This window comes from Anomalospiza imberbis, chromosome 4 (genome assembly GCF_031753505.1).
Source record: "Anomalospiza imberbis isolate Cuckoo-Finch-1a 21T00152 chromosome 4, ASM3175350v1, whole genome shotgun sequence".
NCBI classification, from domain to species: domain Eukaryota; kingdom Metazoa; phylum Chordata; class Aves; order Passeriformes; family Viduidae; genus Anomalospiza; species Anomalospiza imberbis.
The window spans coordinates 36,835,458-36,850,113 of record NC_089684.1 but is presented as its reverse complement, the minus strand read 5'-3'; the positions used below and the strand labels follow the sequence as shown (position 1 = coordinate 36,850,113).

At 36.5% G+C, this 14,656-nt stretch overlaps 2 long non-coding RNA genes across 2 annotated transcripts in view; both read left to right on the top strand.

The window, feature by feature from the left end:
• The first annotated feature begins 1,268 nt into the window (after positions 1-1,268).
• Positions 1,269-3,116, top strand: LOC137473404 (uncharacterized). The gene is made up of 2 exons (XR_010998771.1): positions 1,269-1,423; positions 2,891-3,116. It is a non-coding gene; the product is annotated as an uncharacterized lncRNA (long non-coding RNA).
• A 4,446-nt stretch (positions 3,117-7,562) lies between these two features.
• Positions 7,563-14,656, top strand: part of LOC137472614 (uncharacterized) — a 119,102-nt gene continuing 112,008 nt past the window's right edge. The window contains exon 1 of the long non-coding RNA XR_010998298.1: positions 7,563-7,629. This is a non-coding gene — a long non-coding RNA (uncharacterized lncRNA). The remainder of the gene's footprint in view (positions 7,630-14,656) is intronic.

Sequence of the window (14,656 nt, the reverse complement as noted above, 5' to 3'; positions counted from 1 at the left end):
TCTACATAAAAGCTGATCTAATTTAACAGCCCTTCCAGTAAAAGGCAAAATCCTATTGTCCCCCTTCCTTTACTCACTTTTTCTTCCTCTCCTGCATTCTGCCTCCTTCCCTCCTACTGGCTGGACTGCACAGTTGAGCCTGAGTCAGCTTACCAAAGTTATCAGCAGAAGTGAATCACTTCCATATGAAGCTGATAAGGGAAGTAAAAGTCTTTGCTGTATCAGCACAAGATATTTGCTTTAATTCTTCACACTTTTATTTATTTTCATATAAATATATATATATGTATGTATGCATAATGTTAAAGTAATTCCTCTATCATATTTTTTGTCATTGATCAGTCAGCTTAATCATCACAGGAAAGCTTGTTGCAACACGAAAGGGTCTCTCTGTGTTATTCTTGTCTTCTGCCTTCTGGAGATCCCCATAGTATCAGATAAGGTAGCTGAATATCAGTGTCCCTGCTATTGAACATATATTTTAAAAGGCCCTTAATTCATCCTGTCATTTTTAGTGAAACAGTAACTGAAACAAAGCTGTAAACTTCCCCCACTAGCATGGTTTGGTTGGAAGCGGGCATTTTATAACACAATTTTTGAATATTGGGTGGTGATAACAAATACCAACAGACATGAAATAGAGGAACAGCCTTTTGTATGAGTTAACACAGAAGCAAGAATTCCTGATGATTTGGTTTACTTCTTGCGTGCTACTTATTGGCACATGATTTTCACAGAGGGCATCATATAGCACTGAAAATTTAGGCTCAGATGGTCAACCTTTTTTATGCTGTAATGCACAGTGTCATTCATCAGCTGTCACTTTTAATTGCTGGGTGTTGGTCACTCAGACACATAGTGAACCAAAAGAAAGAAACCTGTCAACAAAATCCATGAGGAATGTTACTCTGGAAGAAGAGTTTAAGTGTTGCTGTTAAGTACAACAAGAAATCTTCGGACACAAAGGAGAAAGAAAACATACACTTACTTAAACTCGCTGATTACTATTACTGTAAGGAAAACCCTCTTAAAAATATGCTTTTGTCTCTGTTTTTTCTCATAAACACTTGTGTATCAGAGTGGGAAGAAAAATGAACAAAACCACAGGGCTCAACTGACAAGAAGAGATTTAAAATGCCACAGACCAGTTTTGCAAGAGCTTTCCATAATTTAGCCACAGATACTCAGGGCTACTTCAAGAAAACATTGTTTACCACTCTGTGGACATAAAGACCAGAACACATTGCTGCTTCCTTTTTTTCAGGGTTTGCAGTGGGAGACACTTGACCATTTACTTTCTATTCCCTACACAGAAAAGGAGTACCAGAAATGCTCAGAGCAGAGAGCTAGAACTTCTGGGACAACAGGACATGAACTGGACCATGGATGGTTCTTCCAGGCAAGAAGCATCTATAACTATTGGGTAAATTGTAGAACTGCAAAATTTAAAAATCACACCTTATGCACAAACATTTTACCTCTTTTTTGCTGAAAAAAGGGAGATGTCTCAAAGTTATCACCAACATGTAAGAACAAAGTTAGAAAGTGACAATTTTATAAGTGATACTTTTCCCCCAGCTGACAAGATTGTTGAAAAGTGGTACTTTCAGGTAGGTTGTAGGTAGGATGTAAATCAGCTAAATTGTTGAAGGAGCAAATCTGCACAGCAAAATAGTGGAAACCACTGGTTAAAAGTCCTGTAATTTACTAAAGGTGATCAGATTTTGTTATTTTCAAAGGGACACATTACAGAGAGAGAGAGAGAAATTCCTCTCCTCTTGTCTCTGTTAAATCATGTGAGCAGGTATCAGTGACATGGCCTCTATGTCCTCTCCCATTAAAATATAAGAACTAAGGCTGTAGCAGAATGGGAAAAAATGGGAAAAATTCTCAGAACCTGAGGAAAATAAAGAGACAAAATAGCACTGAAGACTTGCATTGAGATAAAATGTCTGAATGCCCTAAAAGCACAGAAGAAAGAAACGCAAATTGATTGTTGAATAATTTTAACAAGTTCTAAAGCTAAAATAATGTGGAAAATCACATGTTGGTCAGGCTGTATAGGAAAAAATTCCTCTGTCACCCCTTCACTCCTGGATGAATGCTAATGGAAGCTGGTTGGTGTTAATTGCACAGTTGCTGTTGATTGTTTAGGCAATTAATCTAACGTAGTCATCTAGATTTCCTCTGCAGGCAGTGAAGAGGGAGCAGAACCCTTACTACACAACATATCCCCTCCTAAAATTTATATCTATAGGGGGTCAGATGAATAACAGAGGCAAACAGTAATTACTTTCAGATGGCCACACCTTGGAAAGAGGTGCCCAAAAATTTTTCTTACCTGGATGACTAAATAAGGGTTTCAAGCTTATACTTAGTAGTATCTTTTACAGTTTTTTCAACTTTGGTGTTTCAGCATTCCTTGGAATTATTATTTACTTAATCCTTGAGGCATGAAATGCAATAGGATGATAAATAGTTCAATTTGGGTATTTTACTTTTCATATGGGATGGATAGTAACAGCAGAAAAGAGGAGCTTAGTAAATAAAAAGGGTAGAAGGTTCTGAAAGCTATCACCTGTGCTCCCTTTAACCTTCAGGCAAATCACTGGAGACTGATTTTTCCCACTAGGACTTAGCCATAAACCATTTTAAACATGAATAATAAATAGAATGTAATTGTCCCTTGATTTTTGGCATTCTGACTGGTTTTAATGTTTTCTCAGTGGTTCAACATGAGGATATTTGCATTTTCTTTTTTATTTGTTTTCAAATAAAACCAATTTGTGAAGTCTAAACTTTAGAAAAAGACAGATGTAAGATTGTCTTTGCCCATTTTGAATTATCTACATACAGATTTTCATAGTTTTTTGCTTTATTTTTTTCACAGCCCGACTTTTATTAGCTTCAGTTGGAGCTGCATTTTTGCAAATGAAAACTTTGCTGTGACAAGATAAGCACAAAGAAAATGAGGAACATCTTTCCTCTCAAAAGTCTGGTTTAAGTGACATCCTTTGAATCATACAGTAATCTTGTGACAGATGATGATACAAAATGCATTTTCTATGCTGGCATTACAATGCCTTAACTGTAGGAATAAAGCCCACTGAAAAACAGATTGCTGCTTCAGTGTTGGTATAAAACTGAAATTATAAACTTGCATGATGAATTGCTGAGCAGCTCAGAACAAAAGATTTCAGCTACATCAGAAAGAAAAGGTACTCCCTGAATTTATTATACAAGTGTTCCAGAAAGGTAATGATTTTACAAGAAATATGTTTTGTCAAATAAACAATTTTTGTGCAAAGCACAAATAATTTTAACCACCCAAAATTTTACTAGTTTGGCCTTTTAATTGCCTCGAGTCCCACATTTTTTTTTACAACTTGAAAAAGTAAGAGGAAGGTCTTAATCATATTATGACTAAGCTGACATACACAACTATTTTCTGGGCATCTTGTTCACTGTCTGAACATAAAAATGTAGGTTAGGATAATATAATTAATGACTTTATTATAAGGCCTATAGAAAAGAGCTCTGAGTAAATATCAGTCAGTTTTATTTATGGTAATTTCCAATTTTAAGTCGTGCTTTTTCAACAATAATATCAATTTTTTTTTTGTCCCTGTGAAAAAGTAAAATAAGTAACTAATTAAATCTTCTTTTTCTACTTAAATATAGTCATTAACACCCAGATGATAGGGGCCTGCTTTCTCCATATTTCATAAAGAACTGATGACTAATGAGGAATTATTAGTAATATGGTAATATGAATAATTCTGTAACACAAAGAAATTATTGGCTTTTCTAATTACACTTCAGTGTTGTAAAAATCATCACAATAACAAACTTTTGTTAAGCATTATAAACTTGCTAAGCTCACTGACATACAGTGATGTCTTAAAAACGTGTTAGAAGTAATGTAAGACAATTGTGCTGTTTCTGACTGATATATTAATATATCATTGCAAATACTCCCCCAGTTCTCATTTGGATTGGATAATGAGCATTGTGGTAGACAGCAAAAAACTTTAGTTACCTTGAGTTGACTGACTTGAACTTAGTGGCTAAAACAGTTGGTGCTGTACTACTACAGAGTAAGTATTGCATGGAAGAGTAAGTTATTATATACATTTATATAAAATAGCAGCTCAAGGGTAAATTTAAGCTTAAATTGGGACTAAAAGTCATTACATGGGCATTAATACTGATCTGAATCAGAAATTTTCAAAAGTAATATGTTTATTGTTAATGTAAACAGGTCAATTCCAGTTTTATCTCTAGGACTCCATGAATCAAACACAGTAAAAGATAATGTGAATAGTCTGGACCTCTCATATCCAGTCTTGTTTATGGCAACTACATATTTGAAAAATGTAGAGATACAAAAAGAGATAATTATTTAGGCCACAAGGAGATGTGGCTAAAGCTAGTTTATTGCACAAATTATTAATTGCTAATTTAAGAATACTTACAGGAAGAATATGGGAACATGAGTGTTGCTACTCTGTCTGGTGTATCAAGGCTTCAATAATTTTGCCTGTTTGCAGAGATCGGCATGTTTTTTCCTATTTGTAACTTCTAGCAAAGTTCTTTAAAAACATACTTAAATGAAATCTTACTGTGCTCCTTTGGTCTCCTGACCTGCAAGAAATGTTTTAGAAGCCTTGTTACCTGCATTTCTGCAATTTCCTAATATTTCTCACCATTTTCAGGGAACGACAAGCAAAGTGTTTTCTACTTTGTTTCAACTGTGTATCTCCTCCTCATAGGGTTTCTAAAAGTTAGAATTAGGATTTTGGTTTCAACTTCTAAACATTACAGCTTCCAAAGGAAAGGGATGATGGCTAGTAACTGGTTTTAATGTGGCTTAAGCATGTTTGAAAGGCTTTATTGAGTAAGCTCAGGGACCTGACTTCTTGCTACTTGAAAGCTCCACAGGGCTTAATTCTTCTAGCCTTTTATTGTCTCCTTATTTCTGTTATAAATCCCAGCAATTCTTTGTAATTAATTGTGCAAATGAATAATATCAGTGTAGAGATAGTGGTCTTGGGCCAAAAGCAACTGCTGTATTCCATGCACTCCTCAGAAGTGGCTATCCACCACCACAAGAACAAAGAAAATGAGGTATACGAAAATCCCTCATTTCCACTTCAAATGAGAGCTTGCTATAAAGAACAACTTTAGCCTGCAGTTTCATTTCTACTTTTAAAATTCATCAAAGAGACTTCTGTAAAAATCCTGTGCAATGATATTAGCAGTATTAATAGGAAATAATTATGAAAAGAAGTAATACCTTTTTTTGAACGGGTCCTGATATAAAGTACCAATGCTGCTAATGGAAAAGCTTAGTCCTCTTGGTGTTCAGTGCTTTATTAAAATAATTTTTATTAGCTAATTCAAGAAAGAAATATGATTAATGTCTCCTTCCCAGTTCCATCCCTATCTTTCATTACAGTAGTATCTGGTAATAGAAGGTGCTTCTGGCAATATGTATCTCCATATAATGCATAAAATTTTTAAGATATAAAAAGGTCTGCATGGAGGATGGCTACTTGGTACACACCACGAATATCATAACATTTACTGCCTCAATTTAAAACTAAAATGAATAGTTCTTCTAGTTCTTTTGCTCTTATAATCATGATCTTGTATGGGACAAGTTCTCAGCAGAGGAAACTGTCATAGCTCCATCAATGACAATTTATATCTCATCTGCCTATCTGACCCTGTACTTTAATCCATCATTACGGTCTCAGACATTTGCCTCTCAGAGTTCTTTTTATCACCTTTGTCTTCTTTTTAAAATTAAATGAAAAAATAAAGAATTTCATGTAGTTGACATCATTTATGTAACTAAGCCCTGCAAACCTGTCTAGTTCCTGGGTACTCTTATGATTCCTTGATGAGTACGTTGTCAGCACACATGCATGCTAGTAGTACTAATGTCTATTTTCCTATTACTATTTACTTTTCAGTCTCTAGGGTTTTTTTTCCAACCCCAAACAGGAATAAAACTCTCTCAGCCTAGGTAAAAGTCGAATCTAAAGCACATAGAGTTTAAGAAAAAAAAATGGGCAGGATGTTGCTCATATGAATTACAAATAGCAGCATTATCCATCTGCATGCTGGTGACAAGTAACTCCAGAAAACAAGTCTTGGCATAGACTTAAATTTCTTATGTTAAATAGAAAATTTGGGAGCTAAACCAGGTTGAGGCAGCATCAAAGAATAGATTCTTTCTGATAGCTAGCTATGGCTTTGATTCAGGAGCATATTTAAACACAGATATGTTTAAAATTTTACTGCACAGGGCTAAATGTAAATCTGTGCTTAGAGCTAAACTGTGTCTCTATTAACAGGACTTCTCTGCAATCACATTTTGTAGGACTGCTGTAGGAACTAGTGCTGGGGTATCTTCTGTTTTGATTATCTGACCATTATCTGTCAGGATGGGAAGGTCCATCAGATAGAAAATCAAAATATTTTGATTTTGCTGTACTGTGACTGTGTTAAAGGTAGACAATGTCTGATTCTGGCAGTAAACTAAGACAGAAATTACCCTAGACTTAAGACTAGCAAGGGGATTCTTTTCTCTTTTCAAACTACCCTGTATCTGTGAAACAATTATGCCAACTGAACTAGCTTCCAAAAATTCAGAATTCAGCTGCACATGGGTATGTCTGAAAATGGCACATTATTATAGTGTTTCACCTTCTTTAGGATGGGCCAAGAGAATTTAGCTTGGAATTAAAATTATTGGTCAATACTGATGAAAATTTTAAATGGTTTAGTGTGTAATCATTCTCACAGCCTACAGCTATGTCACATACTTTTGCTAACCCTTTCAGACCTCTGGTCTGAGAGCATGTGAAGGTATATGCTATTACAGCAGTGTTCACTGATATTCATCCAGGTTTCATGCATTTAAACAGCACATATCAGTTACTCTTTTTCTCATCAGTTCCTCTTACTAGCATGAGAAGAATCATATTCTAGAGGATTCAATTGCCAGGTTGCCATGATATATCTCAGTATAATTATATTTCATTGTCAACTACAAATTATTTGAGGTGCTTTTCTCATATACTTTTGGAATGTTAATCTTATACCGCCCAGAGACAGTGAAATAGTAGAATATGTGCAAAACCACAGAAATGTTAAAACCCAAAAATCTTATTTCAAAAATTTTTTTTTGCTATCTGCTAAAGTGATGTTCTGGCAAGCCCTCTGTCATATATAAATGAGAAAAAAGTTTATAGAGAAGCATATGAGAGCATATATTTGAAGACATGGCATTTTTATGTGTACCTGAAAATCCTAGGAATCTACCTAGCCTCTACCCCTTGTAGGCACAGTTTGTGGTGATTGGGAGTGGGGTTGCAGCTGAGCCTCATCCCCAGTGGGCACAGCTGTGAGAAGCAGATGAGCAGCACTGACAGCAATGAGCCATGGAGTGCCCAGGTGCACTGACCAACCTCCAAAGGGAACAGAGGGCACTCAGGTACAATATATCAACATCAGGGTATAACAGGCTGGGCTGAAGGCCAAGAGAAGTAGATGCTTGCTGCTTTCTGAAGTGCTATGTTGTTACACTGTATGGGCACATACCTAAAGCCTTCTGATGAGGTATGGTGTTACTCTACCTGGGAGAATGCTTAAAGCCTTCTGAAATTGTGTGGGGATGCTTGGTGGATTGTGGCCATCTTGACTACACAATATGCTGTGACATTTTCTGCAACAACCCCTAATCGTGATTTAACTGATAATCTAAATTTTATGTAACCTCTGTAAACAGCTTGCCTCTGTACTTGAGTATTTGTATTATCATCAGCTCTAGCAACTGATTTCAAAGTCTAAGTTCTTCTTTGTGATGAGAAACTTTTGTCTCCAACCTCTGAACATGGGGCTGGGGTGGCCTGCAGATGTTAAATCCCTTTCTAGGGCTCTTGATGAATTTAAGATGCCAGATAGAGAAGAGCTAATTGTTAGAGTCAGAAAGATACCTGAAGCTTATCAAGCAGTCAGATTCAGACTTCCCATACAGGAAGGAGAAAGGGACTAGTGAGTAGTGAAGGGAAGAAACTGCCTTCATCTCAGCTGCAGCTGTCATGTAGATTGAGTATGTAGTGCCATCTGCTCAATGCTTGAAGTTGCTTTTGAATCACAGAATGGAAGAATCTCAATTTGAGAGTTTTGAGAACTTCTCTAAAGAAGTAAAGTGGGAGGAACAGCCCATATTCTTGTACTCTGTGGTGTGTGTTGCACCACTTAATTTTTAAGTTCCAAAGGAAGGGGAGAAAATAAGATGTATGGATTCTGTATAAAATATGGAGACTTAGAAGAACAATGTAGTAATGATGAAAAACGACCCAGGGGAAAGAAGAACTAGTGGCAATTCCCCGTGCTCAGCAGTGGTTTCCAAAGCTACATAGAAAACCTCCAGAAGGAATGAGGCTGCCCAAGCCTGAAGTCTGAGATGAGCAGAGGTCGAAGTCTGTGAGTAAAAGGCACTGTTGTGGGCACTTCTTAATGCAGGAGCTGTATTTGAATACAGACTGTCTTTGCCCTCTTGTCAAAAGTTATTTCCCACCAGGTTTCAACCCTCAGCCTGGAATAACCTAACTGCAAGCCTTGTTCTGCAAGCTGTGTAAGGGTTTTCCCTTTGTAGGAAGGACTAATGCATCATTTCTTGTTAGAGCAGTCAGCCATGGGGCAGATTTAAAATTCACTAGCTACTCTAAACTAGCTTTTGTGTGTGCAGTCAGTACTCTTTAAAGCCCAACCCCAGCTGTCTCTGTGCCAGCTTTCTGGAGTGAGAAAGCCTGAAGAAATGATTGTTCTTGTCACATGCTGAAGAATTCAATATATTTTATGGCCACATTAGGGAGAGTGGTAAATCATCTCTGAAAAATGAAAAAAAAAGTAGAAGCAAAGATGTTTACTGCTGTATATTAAAGCATAGTAGCATTTTAATTTTGTGTTGGAACCCAATTTAAAAAAAGTCTCCTCATTTTTTCCTCTAATATGTAAGAAAATCTCAGTAAATTTATTACCTTTATTTGAAAGCAAATTAAGAAAGATTCCAAAGGCTATATTAAATCTTTTTTGATAAAAAATGTATGGTGGTGTCTCTGAAATTCACTGGGAAGCATTACTAATCCCTACATTCAAGATATTGCATGTGACAGCCATGAAATTTAAAGCTGGGTAGTAATTTTTGAAGGGATAATACTGTCTTGTGCCCTAACAAAGAATTGAGCTGATGTGGAGGGGGTGGTTATGATAGTGCTATATGGCATCCAAAAGCAAGAACAGGAACTGCCAATAGCTAAAGTGTGACATTAACATGTTTCTTTATTGGAAATGGCAGCTTGGGAAGCCTTCCTGGAGAGTCATTAAATATTCCTGCAGTATGAAAGTGGTTTTTTTTGGGTGTTTTTTTTTTCCTAGAAGAATAATAGGGTAGAAGTAGGCATATATTGGAAATGTTGGGGTTTTTTGCTATAAACAAGCTGTAAACATGCATAACAACAGCAAAACTTTTTCAAAAGCCATTTTTCTTTTTAAAGCAAATTTTGTGAAATGTGTGTCATTTTAGCCAACTGCTGCTAAATGGTGGCTATAGTTTGGTCTTGAACCTAATGTAGTGGTAGAGCTCTAGGCTGTGTTCTATGATGTTGTCACATTCATCTTACTAAAGGTCTCTTTAACACCCTCTTTCTCTAATATATATTTATTTATAACCTTCTCTGGGTTTTAAGGATTATCTCTAGCATGCTTACCTCATTTAAGGCAGAAACATCACAACTGCTATTAATTGTGGGTGCCTCTAGCCTGTGAGAGTAGTGGCTGACCTTGGAAGTTAATCTAACTTGCCTTGAGTCCTGTAGTTGTAAGCATCCCCTGCAGGATGAGGATAAAAAATGAGAATACCAATGTCTCATCCTCTCCCTTCCTCTTTCCTAAAATTCACACAAGTACTGTGGTAAAAGATCTTTACAGTCACGCCCCAGTAAAATACACCTCAGTATTTCTGAGTTTGGCAATTTTTATGACAGCCCCTGATATTGTTGGTATTGGACTAGCCATATTCTTTACCCTCATGTGGCAAACCTTGCCCAAATGTAGGAATACATGTTTTTTCAGCATGTGTACTCATCCACACCCCCTTAAACTAGCTGGTGAGATGCTCATTGAATTTTGTAATTACAGTAGAAAAGTCCTTTATATTCACCTGAAAGAGAGCAAGCATTTCATGATAAGGGACAGAGGTTTTGAAGTTAGTCTTCTTCTCTTGTAGGCAATGACACTACAACAACAAACAAAATGAACAATCTCCAGCTGAAAGCCAGCAAGGTTTTCTGATCCTTGTATTTGTAAATAGAAAGGCTGACACAAACTCTATGCTCTGGTATTTGGGAAGTATCTAATTACCAGCATAAATACATATATATTTATATATATTTTTTAACAGTTCATTCATCTGCCAGTGTTGCCCTTCATGCAGTTTGATTCCTGTTGTGACAGCTTCACTCATGATACACATATAGAAAGCAAGAATATTAATTTTTAGATTATGAAGCCAAGTACATCGAGTTTTCTCAGTCTCCTCTCAAAGCTTCGGACACCTATTCTTGCTGTAGTAGTATTTCTTCAACACTGCACTTTCTACTTTAAAACTGATCCAGGGAATATCATCTGCCTTTTCTGGGGGTGATATTCAATCTTCCTGTGCATTGGTGACTTTAAATAATCCAGTCATTTTCATTGCCATTCTGAGGCTTTTTGTACTTGAGTTACCATGAAAATTTTACATTGGATAGGTTCACAAGACTGAGCCTTGAGAAACTCCACAATTGATCTTTTCTGCCCACACCCACTATCATCCGTTTCTCTCAAGAAACCATACTTTGATAACTGGTCTTTCACTTCAATTATATAATTTCTTTTTTTTTTTTCCACTTCTTTTAACTAAAAATAATTAATTGCCCATCAGTAACTGCTTACTAACTTAAGTAACATCTTCCACTTGTCATAATACAATATTTAGTGAAACACAGACCTCAAATGCACTCACATAGTTCTTAAGATTAACAAAGTGTGTGTCTTAGTATTAAAAATATCTTTACTGAGTGAAAATAAAGATCAGCTGGATAAATAGACATGGGCTTACAGGATACCTGTGAAGGTGACTAATAATCAGAGTAAGAGAAGAATTTGCTTCTCAGTTATTTTTTGTCTATTTTTTCCTGCCCCTAATAGATTAAAACCATCTGCCTTCACAGGTAGAGACACCTGACTAGAAGCTTTACTCTGCCCTACACTTCAATGAATGTGATTAATTTTTCTGAGTGGATTCTAATTAATAATTACTCTCATCTGTGAGTCTGTAGCCAGCCTCCTGGCAAACACAGTTGCCTCTTCAGAGAGCTGCCAAATTCATGAGAGTTTAAACAGTAAAATGAAAGATGGTTGTGAAAGTGCAAGAGTAAGAATGAATAATATAAAGACTGGTGTGTTGTATCTGCTTTGCAGTTTCTTATTTCATGTGAATGTAAATCTACTTTCAGAACACATCTTTTTTTAAATGGTGTAACTTCAGAATGTCTGCAATTTTGCTGAAGTTTATCTTCCCATTGTAACCATGTTATTCCATAACTTATGTTTCAAAAAAACTGTTGCTATAAAGAATTTTGTGACTTTTCTCATTCTGGTTTGAATTCTGGTATCGGTAACCTTAGTGATTTTTTCATAAGGCTGCCTAATGATTTTCCTTTGAAGGCTTGTGAGCCTTTATTTTCAAGTAAGTAAATTTATATTTTATTAGAGAACTTGGTTTGTTGGCAGATTTAGTAATGTTTTCTGAGCATACGTTTGATGGGTTGGACAGGATAAAAGAGTTTCACAGATGCCTTTGTAGAGGATAAAGGACAGAGGCTCAGTGTCATTTTTATCCATGAATGTACACTGACAAGAAATGAGGTTCTAATCCTACAACAGGAGTGAGCACAGGGAATCATTTTACTTGTGGAGCTTCTCACTGAAATCTGTGACCAACTCGGAGCAGTGACAAAAAAAAAACGAGTGTTTTCTTTTTCCCCCAACTTCACAACTTTAATTCTTTTGTTGTTACAGGCAAACCCCTAATACTCCCATAACATATTAAGCGCTGACTTGGAGGTATGAAGGGAGCATTTATAAAATACAGACTAAACATAGTTGAATAATAAAACCTGAAAAAATCTAGGGAATGTAAAGAAAAGGTTTACCTGACTTAGGCCTGTGCAGTTAGATTCCCTTGAAATTATTCTCTAATGAAGGTTAAGCAAGTGCACACTGCTCAAGGGCTGTGCAGCTGAGTGACCTCTGAAGTAAGAATTGCTCTGCATTGGAAGTCTGAAAATGGCAGAATTTGGTGGAAACAGTTTTATTTTGCACTCTCATCCCAATATTTCTCACCAGAAATGGGGAAGTGCAATGGCTACCTCTGCGTTCTTAGGCAGGCAGAATACAAATATGTTCATTGTGTACATTGGTTCAGAGCTCAAGAGAAACTCAGGTGGGTGCCATCATTTTGGAATGGATTACTGAATTACTTTAGACATGAACTCAAGAAAGATATTCTTACTGCTGTTGAGTATTTGCTAAAACTCTTGAATGTAAAGCCCTATGGATTTCCCTGTTCCCCATTTGCTAAATTTACACTAGCCTGCAACATTAGCATTAGAATCACATTTTTCTAGAAAAATCTTGCTCAAAATGCTGTTTTAGTAAGGAACACCATTATCTGCATTGGGTTTATGTGGTAAAGTTTTTTTTTTTTTTTTTTTTTTTTTTTTTTTTTTTTTTTTTTTTTTTTTAAGGAAGGAAGGCAAAGAGGCAGTAGGGTTGGCCTCTGTGAGAGGTCAGGGCTGTTCAAACCCAGCTGGTTCCAGACAGCTCTAAAGGGGACCCACCTAAGGACACAGCTGAGCTCACTAGCAAAGGTGATGGTTCCTCAGTGGAAATGCTGTTAAGGGCAGAAAAGAGCAGAGGGAGGAGGAAAAAGGAACCCTGAAGTTGGAGGTTAGAGATAAATCCTTTTACGTGTTTGGATCTTGTGAGAAAATTTCTAAGTATTTCCAGCCAAGTCAGAAAGTGAGCATCCAAATTTTTGTCTAGCCATCTTCTAGAGGAGGCTAGATAATCCATCTGAGAGGACAAGGGAAAAAGCAATGACAAGGCATTCTCTGCTCCCTGGAGCAACTGCAGGCAGTGGATATACTCACCTAAGAGTAGGTATTTCCCCAAAAGAACAGGAGCCTCTGAATAAGCCTGTCCTAGAGCCTGTACACCCCTGGGTTGAAGCTCAGCTTGGAAAATGAGGCGTAAAGGTTTTTTTCTGAAGCTTGTAAATGTTTGTTCTTTTTTTATATTGGTTTGCCACTACCCCTATCAGGAACTAAATATTTATTGCAACTTGAAATAACTTAATTTCTCATAGTCCAGTTTGTTTAACCTGTGACAGTGGTTAAGTGATTTTCCTGTCTTTGTAAAGTTTTCAACTTCCTTGCTCCTATTCCTATTTTCTAACTCCTGTCTCACAAAAGAAATGAATTAACTGACCAAATACAGCTTTGAGATTTTCCTTAGCTGAGACTGAGGTCAGTTCAATTCTTGGTCCTGCTGGGCAGGAGTAGAAGTGTGCTTTTCATCATCCATCTCTACAGAGTAACAACTGAGCAACAATATCTTTTAATAGCACCGTATGATTCCTTGAACTTGATTTAGAACAATATTCAGAGTCACCCTAAAGTCACAAAAAATATATCCTACAAAGGAAAAGCTACTTCCCATCTGTGAGAAAATCAATGTACATAAGTGAAAATATCAAAAAGACTACATTTTTAGTAGCAGTGAATAATTACTCATTTCCAATTAAGTTCAAAATTATTTCAAAATGAAGCCACAGACCAAGCCTTTGTGATGACCAGCAGAGCTGTGGTTGTGACTAGCTGACATGCAACCCATGTGATATTAACAAATTCATCCAGGTTTGCATTAACAACCGAGATGATGATTTACTTTATAAAACACTTTTTCTTTGACTCTTGATGCTGTCCCTCTACCAGTTGTTTTGTTATACTTCCCTGAGGTGACTTAGCTCTGTATTTTATTACTTGAAAGAACATTAATTAGAAAAGGTTAATAAATGGCAGATGAATTCAGTTTATTAGTTTGCTGATAGTTTGAACATCTACTTGCTGGAGAGTTTCATATTGCTGGAGATATTCATGCAGCATTTGCACAATGACTACTTCTCTGAACTTTAGTCAATAAACTCTTCTCCAAAGCAAACCTGAGCATGGAAAATGTCAGTGCTCAGCTGTTGAATTTGGGCAGTCTAAGTTTTTCCATGCAGTCATGAACTATGAATGCAAGGTAGAGAGGTGAGCCCCCAAATAGAAAGAAACATGGACCATCCTGATGCTTCCTCACCCTACAAAACCTTTTGGTCAGAAGTGGTTTTTTTTTGTTTTGTTTTGCCTTTGAGAACTGGAAGTTACTTAGATGCTGAAATTTGTGGTGTTCTAGATGTGATTTTTTTCTTTTTCTGGCTTCTGTGATGATCAGAGAATTTTATCTACCATCCAGAACCTTCTGGACAAAATAA